We start from the raw sequence: 9,068 nt of genomic DNA, 5'->3' as shown, positions 1-9,068 counted from the left end.
GGCTCTGTCACTTGCTATTAGTTATATAGCTCTGGGTAACATAGCCTCTCCATCTTAGTTTCCTCATCTGTGAATAGGGGGGTGATGCCAACTTGATAGGGTGATAGTAAGGATGAAAAGAGTTCACGTAGGTATACGGCTTAGAGTAGTGCCTGACGTATAGTAAGTAGCACCTACACGTTTATCAAACAGGCACTTGGTCACTGCATAATTGTGAGTAGAGGCTGGAAATGGTACATTTTGTTAAAGTCACTGGTTTTGATTTGGTCCATAGATCACTCCTAAAAAAAAGAATTCTAAGACACTAAGACTGAAGCCAAGGTCACCCACCTGCTGGGTGGTTTTTGATGGTCTAGAGCAGGGGTCAGCAAACTTTTCTGCAAAGGGTTGAATAGTAAATGTTGTAGGACTTGTGGGTCATGCCATGCTTGTTACACCTATTAAACTCTGCCATTGTCACATGAAAGCAGCCACCACGGACCATATGTGTACGCGAATTGAAGGAGTGGTCAGACTGGATTGGCCCACTATCTGTGTCCACAACTTGCTGACTCTAGACTTCATCAGGCTGGGCCTGAGCAAGTGAGCTGAAATGCAGTGGTTCTGATGGGGGTGAAGAGCTCCAGGAAGCTGGTGGGGGCGGGGGCGGGGGAGGCAGTGAGACCATCACTGCCGCAGTGTCCCTGACTTTCCTGGGCTGAGGTCACTCAGACTTTGAACTGCTCCTCTGTATATGGCTGGCACACTGGGAGCCAAGCAAGCTCAGACAAACGGGGGATCAAGTTAGGAAGGAGAACACACAGGTCATCTATTCTCATCACTGTGGGCTTCATTATCCTACTACAAGGTCTCTGGAAAGAGAGCTGAGGCTTCCATTCTCTTTCAAGCTTCTCCAACCCCCAGAACAATGCTGTCCATTCTGTGGATGGTCAGCGAGCCCTTGCTGACTGTCTTTATTTCTCCACCTGCGACGAGAGCTCCCCAGGCCCACATAGAAACCTGAAAGTTCACGAGGGACTAATTTGGTGCGGCTCTTCCAGGGGAAGTGCAGTCCCCGTGGGCCGTGATCACACACTGCTGGAATCTGTGCACACTGAAGGGGAAGATGATCTTTGCCTCTTGGCTGTGTCGCAGTCGTAAGTGGGAGACATTGTTTCAGGGAGTGCAGCTCTTCCCGGCACTGATAAGAATGGAATGCAGGCTACCATGGAGATTCAGGTCACTAATTAGTCCCAGAAGCCTCTCTGCCTTGAATCACTGTTACATTAATTATGCATCAAATTAGAATGTTTGCCAAGGCCCAGGGCCAAGTGTGCGGTAGAGCCTGGGGACAGCATGGAAAGAGAAAGTGGTGTCCACGCCCAGCACACCGTGGGGACCAGCAGCCAAATCCAAGGCCTGAGCGCCCAGTGACCCTGCCTGATCCCTGACCAAACTTTTTGTGTGCTTGCAGCTTCCTGCCTAAGAGCTTGTTGTTGGCACAGAGCGGACAGAGGCGGGGATGGGGAGGAGAGGAGGGAGGCTGGATGGCCACTCTCTTGTCTGCCTGCTGAGCTCTGCTGCTCAGCCCAGAAGAGACACCAAACAGCCATTTGGACGTTTTATTTCCACTGTGACCCAGAGAAGAGACTTCCAGGTATCTGTTAACGTGGAGATAACATGTCTGGACCGTTGTCTGCCTTTTTATCTCAAGGATTTAGAGTTGGGTGGACGTGGCTGTAGCCTGGGTTCAATTCTTTTATCTTCTCCTCCCCGTTTGTCTTCTCCAGGAGCATAAAACCAAAATATACTAGATGCTCTGTTGTAAAACAAACAGATGATAAATCGCAGTCTCTGTGCCTGTTGGGTTATAATTCCATCAAGGGCCTGGGTTGAAGTCATAAACCACAAGAAGTGAAGCATGACCCACAAGTAGCCTTCAGGACGGAATTACAGCCCCATAATTTAGAATGGACCTTTGAAAAGAATAATTCTCAAACCTTCGTTTTAATTCGGGGAAAGATCCCCAGCTGTAGTGATATCTTCTGATTAGTTCACCAGTAAACAAATAATTCCTCTGTGTAGATCTGTGATGTTTGCTAATATTGGAGTGAGCACGCTAACTGGTCTCTGTGTGTGTGTCCTAAGCCGCTGCAGTCGTGCAGGACTCTGCGTGGCCTGCTGGGCTCCTCTGTCTGTGGGATTCTCCAGGCAAGAATACCGCAGTGGGTTGCCATGCTCTCCTCCAGGGGCTCTTTCTGACCCAGGGATTGAACCCGTGTCTCTTATATCTCCTGTATTGGCAGGTGGGTTTGTTACCGCTAGCGTCACCTAGGAAGCCCATGTAATGAATCTAGAGAGCGGTGTCCCATACAGAACCAAAGACAGGGAAGCTGCTGTCCCACAGGGAGGAAGTTCACCACAGTTGAACGTAAGTGAGCCCGAGGTGAGGAGACACCTTGGGACTGCTAGGAAAGGTGTAGGCTCCTGACCACGTGAGGGGTGTGGGGTGGGATGTGCTGTCCTCTCTGGGCTCTGCACGTCACACCTTCATCTGCCCTCGCTCACTGGTGTCGTATCATGTAGGGACTGAGTCTGAGGAATACTCAGAGGGATGTAAACCCATCCCTGCTCTGTACCTTGTGCTGTGCTTCGTTGCTCAGTCGTGTCCAACTCTTTGTGACCCCATGGACTGTAGCCCGCCAGGCTCCTCTGTCCGTGGGGATTCTCCAGGCAGGGATACTGCAGTGGGTTGCCCCATCTCTTCTCTGGCTGTCTTCCAGACCGATTCTACTTGGTCTCATAATTCATTAAAGCCAGTTGATCTCATATACACCAAGATTTATGAGGGGCTTTTTCAAGATGGTTTGTTGTGTGATGAAAACAAATATTTGCACAAAACAGAGAAAATAAACCAAATCCAACAATTCTGCAGGAGATGGATGTTTAAATGGCGGCTTCTGGGGATCATAAATTAAGCCATCAAAATCCCCTATGGATCCACTATAGCCTGGTTATTCAACGAAACAACACATGTGCAAGGGTTGGCAGATGGTAAGGGCTTAATATATGGTCACTCATTGACACAATTTGCACCGTAAAATTCAGAAATTCCTTATGTATGCCCTGGTATATAGTTATATGCCCTTGTATATAGTTATATGCTTTTTTCAACAAGGCTGTTATTTATAAGAAAGATCTATAGCTATGAAGAAAAGAAAAGCAACAGGAAAAAGAAATGATTTAAGATAAACTATCAGGTCAAAGTGAACACAGAATAAGAAATTTTTATCTGAGTTCTTGAGGTATAAGTTTCATATAGGCTCTATATTTATTTGCTCTTTCTTTTGTAGTTTCTTAGGATGGAAACTTAGATAACTGATTTGAGACTTTTTCAAATACAAGCACTTAAAGTTATAAATTTCCCTCTAAGTACTGCTTTGGCTGCATCCCACACATTTTGATATATTTTTATTTTTGTTTTGGTTCAAAGTAGTCTCTAATTTCTCTTATGATTAAGTTTGGTCTTGAGTTATTTATTTTCTAAAGTTTTGTGGGTTTTCCAGGAATCTTTCTGGTATTAATTTCTATTTTTAATTTTGTTATGATCAGAGAACATACTTCATATGATTTAAATTCCCTTAAATTTACTGAGACATGTTTTATGATCCAGAATATGGTCTTTTCTTTGTGAATGTTGTGTGTACATTTGAAAAGATTTTGTTTTCTGCTGTTGCTGGATGGATAATCGTTTTTTTAGCATTATTATAAAAGTGTCAGGTGTACAGCATTTATAATTCAACATCTGTATATACTATAGAGTGATCCCTGCCACAATTGCCCTTTGTCTGATATTATAGTCACTCTAGATTTCCGTTTATTAGTTTTTGCATGGTACTAGTTTTCCATACTCTTAGTTTTAACTTTTCAAAAAATATCTTTATACATGAAAGAATGGGCTTCCCACGTGGCTCAGTGCTTAAGAAACTTGCTGCCAATGCAGGAGACACAAGAGACTCAGGTTCGATCCTTGGGTCAGGAAGATCCTTGGGTCAGGAAGATCCCCTAGAGAAGGAAATGGAAAGCCACTCCAGTATTCTTGCCTGGAGAATCCCATGGACAGAAGAGCCTGGAGGGCTACAGTCCAAAGGGTTGCAAAGAGTTGGACATGGCTGAAGCAACTTAGGATGCAGCACATATGCACGTGGAAGAATGTCTTGTAGGTGTCTTGCTTTTGAAATCCAATCTGACAATCTCTGATTATTTCTTTTGTCTGCGCCATGCAGCATGCGGGATCTTAGTTCCCCAACCAGGGATTGAACCCATGCGCCTTCAGTGGAAGTTTGGAATCTTAACCACTGGACCACCAGGGAAGTCCCTCTGATTTTTCATTAGTATGTGGAAAGTTTTTTGTTTTTTTTAAATATCTTTCATGCAGGTCTGCTGTTGATGGATCCCTTCAGCTTTTATTTATGTGAAATTTTTTTTCCATCTCTAATATTCTCCATTTTGTCTTCATTTTTAAAAGATAATTTTCCTGGGGATACAATTCTATGATAATAGTTTCCTTCAACATTTTAAGATGTTTCTCTCTTTTCTTTTGGCTTGCATATTTTATCATAAGAATTCTGCTATTGTGTTTGTCTGTATTTCTCTGTAATTTACCTTTTATCTCTGATTGCTTTGAAGAATTTTTTTTTTTTTGGCTCTGTTTTGTTAGCAATTTGTAATTACTTTGGCATGGTTTTCTTTATATTTTTTCTGCTTGGGTTCCACAGACTTTTTTTTTTTTGGCATATGGGCTTGTCTTCACTACATTTGGATAAACTTATAGCTATTATTATTTCTTCATACATCTCTCTTCCTCTCTGGGGCTCTAATTTTACAAGTTAGATTTCTTTGATATTGTTCCATAGGTGATATATATTATTTTATTTTTTTGTCAATCTTTTCTGTACTTCATTTAGACATTTTCTATACCTGTGTTTTCTGATTGTTTCCTGATCTGTTCTTCTATAGCATCTAATCAGCTCTTAATCTAGTCAGTATATTCTTTGTTTCAGATGATTTAATTTTCATCTCTAGAAATTCCATTTTAGACTCTGTCTCTTTCAAAAACCTTTCTTTTGGATTCTCATCATATTCATGTTTCACACTTCTTCTTAAGCATATTAAGCATATTTATATTTAAAGTCTTTGTTTTCTAATTTCTGTCCTTTCTGATTCTGTCTCTATTTATTGACTATTTCCTGGTATGAGCCATGTATTTCTATGTTTTTGCATACCTGATCACTTACTTGATGCCATGCATTGTGAAGTTTTATAAAGTTGAATGCTAGATTGTGCCATTTTCTTCTAATTGTGCTCACCTTTGTTCTGGCATTCAGTTACAAGAGTGGTTACCTCTGGGCAATGGTGACATTGAGGTGTCATTTACATGGATGTATATTTGTCACAAAATTCACCAAAATATACACTTATGACTTGCGCATTTTACTGTAAGTAAATTACACTCAAAAAATATTTTTTAACATTACACAAGCTCATTTTAAAATTTTGAAATAACCAGATATAGAGAGAGCAAAAACAAAGTTCTATTTCACTTCTCCTCAATTATCTCTTAATTATTCTCTCTTCCCTAGAACCTCACCACTCATATAACACGTTAAGTCATTATCTTCTTCAAAATCTTTATCCATGGATTTACAGATATAGCATCATGGCTAAGATCACAAGTTCTAGAAACCAGATTGTCTCAGACAGAATCATGATTTTAAACTACTTACTAAATTAGTTTTGCCTAGCCTTGAATATCATATAAGTAGACTTAGAAAGTAAGCATCATTATGTATCTGATCTCCTTCCCTCATTATTGTATTTTTCAAGAATTTTTTGGATGTGGACCATTTTTAAAGTCTTTATTAAATTTGTTACAATGTTGCTTCTGTTTTATATTTTGATTTCTTAGCCGAGAGGCATGTGGGATCTTAGTTCCCCAACCAGGGATCAAACCCATGTCGTCTGCATTGGAAGGGGAAGGCCCGACCACTGAACCACCAGGGATATCTTGACTGTCATCATTTTTAGGTTCATTGATGTTATTGCTTGTATCAATAGTTTATTCCTTTTTATTGTATTTGGTTGTATTCACTATTCTATAATAATACCACGATTTGTGTGTCCATTCTCTAGTTGATAGATATTTGGACTGTGTCCAGTTGGGCTGTCATGATAAAAGTTTCTGGGAACATTCTTGTGTACATTTTTGGTGGACATATGTTTTCATTTCTCTTGGGTAAATATTTAGGGGTGAACTTGCTGGTTTAAATTTAAGTCTTTAAAAAACTGTCTATTTTTGGAAGTGGTTGTACCATTTGCCTTCAGCAAAGTGTAAGCATTCATTTCAGTTCCTCTGTATCCTTACCAGCTCGTGGTCTGGGTCAGTTTTTATTTTATTTTTTAAATTTTAGCCATCTTAATAGATGTGTAGTGGTATCTTCTGTGGTTTTAATGTTTATCTCCCTGATGACTAATGATGTTAGTCTTTTCTTGTACTTATTGGTCCTTCGTGTATCTTCCTTTGTGAAATATCTGTTCCAAGCTCTTTGGTCATTGTTTGCTATCTATTGTAATGAAGTATAAATACCCCCATAGCTTAGTGGCTTAAACAGCAGTCTTTGATTTTGCTTATGGACCTTCAGCTTGGGCGGGGCTCATTTAAACACCCGATTTCTACTGTACATGCATCAGTTGGGGCTGGAATAGTCCCTCCAGGGTGGCTCAGCTACACGCTTGGCCAGGTGGTGCTGCCGGCTGGGAACTAAGTGGAGACAGTCACCATGAGCTTGGTTCTTTTCCCTTTTATATTCTTAGTAGGAAACCAGGATGCATAAAAAAGAAATTCTCTTAGACATTAAAATTATATTTTCGGATGGAATTTACAGTCTCTTCTCAAGTCCGAGAAGTACCTGAGTGTGTCTAGGAAACAATCACAGAGTACACACAGCTCATCTTCTCAGGGCACCAATTTTACTGTTGTGATTTTGAGTAAAATCACATTCATTTTGTTTTTTTAAAGATTCTTTCGATGTGAACCTTTTTAAATCTTTATTTGAGTTTGTTATAATATTGCTTCTGTTTTATATTTTGGTTTCTTGGCTGGGGGGCATGTGGGATCTTAGCTTTTGAGCCAGGGATCAAAACTTCACGCACTGTATTGGAAGGTGAAGTCTTTTTTTTTTTAAATAACTTTTAATTTTGTATAGGGGTATAACCAATTAACGACAATGCAATAGTTTCAGGTGAACAGCAAAGGGACTCAAATATGCACATACATGTATCCATTCTCCCCTCCCATCCAGGCTGTTGCATAACATTGAGCAGAGTTCCCTGTGCTATATGGTGGGTCCTTGTTGGTCATCCCTTTTAAATAGAGCAGTGTGTACCTGTCCATCCCAAACTCCCTAATTATCTCTTCCTCCCGTTCTTCCTCTCTGGTAACCATAAGTTTTTTCTCCAAGTCTGTGAGTCTCTTTCTGTTTTGTAAGTTCATTTGTGTCATTTCTTTTTAGATTCCACATATAAGGGATGTCATATGATATTCCTCCTTCTCTGTCTGACTTAAGGAAGGTGAAGTCTTAACCATTGGACCACCAGGGAAGTTCCCATTTTATATTAAAATAAACAGAGAGATTTTGGTATAGGATACAAATATCACATGAGTATTTAAAATTAACAGTGATGATTAAAAAGGTTCTCCTTGGTGGGAAGCCTTAGGGCAGTAATCTCAGAAGCTGCGGGATACAGACTCTCCTCTGGAGCTGGGATGGCAGAGTGTGAGAACTTCTGCAGACCCATGGGGCGAGGAGTCTGAGGTCCTGCTGTTTGGCTCCAGGTCATGAATGTGTTGCATTTACACAGATATCTGCTCTGTGGATTTAGCTCTAGTCATGTTAGCATCCATAAAACCTTGCCTCAGACTAGTTGGCCATGATGTCAACATTTCTTTGGGTTCCTAACCGCTGTTGGCATCAAATGGCGGCCTCTAATTCCCCTTCACGTGAATGTGTGTGTCAGTCGCTCAGTCGTATCTGACTCTTTACCACCCTACGGACTGTAGCCACCAGACTCCTCTGTCCATGGGATTCTCCAGGCAAGAATACTGGAGTGGGTAGCCATTCCCTTCTCCAGGGGATCTTCCCAACCCAGGGATTGAATCCGGGTCTCCTACACTGTGGCAGATTCTTTACCATCTGAACCACCAGGGAAGCTCTCACCTGCACGTAGACCAGCCTCAGTGATCGGCTCCGATGACCATAATCAGGTAGAACTGACAACTGTGTGACTTTTCAAACTAGGGGAGGGGAGGCAACACAGCTTCTCTCCAGAGGGTGAGCCTTCTCTGTCTCTCTGTCTCTTGTTTCTCTACCTTTGTCTCTTTCTCTCACTATGCATATCTGGGGCATGGAGTCAACATGTAAGAAATCCAGCTCCTCAGAAGCTACCAGGCTGGAAAGTCCACACGGCAAGAACACATGGACAAAGACAGAGGTGCTCAGGGTCCCCATTGCTCTCACCTCCAGGGTCGGAGACCTTCCAGTCCAGACACCAGGCACAAGACTGAGCTGCCCCAGCTGCTGCCAATGGGAGCAGAGGCGAGCTGTCCTGCTGCCCAAGTTGTAGGCTCACAGCAAGGTAAACATTATGTTGTTGCTTCAAGGCACTAAGCTTGGACGAGGTGTGTTCTGTAGTAACAGTGGATCAATGGACATTTTCCTGTTGCTTAGCAACACTAAGGAAATGGGACATAAGTAAATAAAATTTTGGTTGTAAGAGGAAAGGAGTTTGGCAGAGAGAGTGTCCAGGATCACAAGGCATTAAATAAGAGAAAGGGATTAAGAAATGTGGAAACTAAATTACTTTCACAGATCTTATTTGTAATAAATATGTCTGATAACAGAACCTTGGACATTTTATTTTGGAAGGGATCTTAGGGCACATAAAATTCAATCTATTTTTTTTAAAGGGAGATTCAAAGTGTTAACTGGCTTGGACAGGATTCCAGAGGCAGACGAGGCCCAAGCCTCCAA

The sequence above is a fragment of the Giraffa tippelskirchi genome, chromosome 10, assembly GCF_054371585.1.
Source record: "Giraffa tippelskirchi isolate mGirTip1 chromosome 10, T2T-mGirTip1v1.2.pri, whole genome shotgun sequence".
In the NCBI taxonomy this organism is placed as follows: Eukaryota; Metazoa; Chordata; class Mammalia; order Artiodactyla; family Giraffidae; genus Giraffa; species Giraffa tippelskirchi.
The sequence above is the reverse complement of the archived record's forward strand: the minus strand, read 5'-3'. Positions refer to the sequence as shown.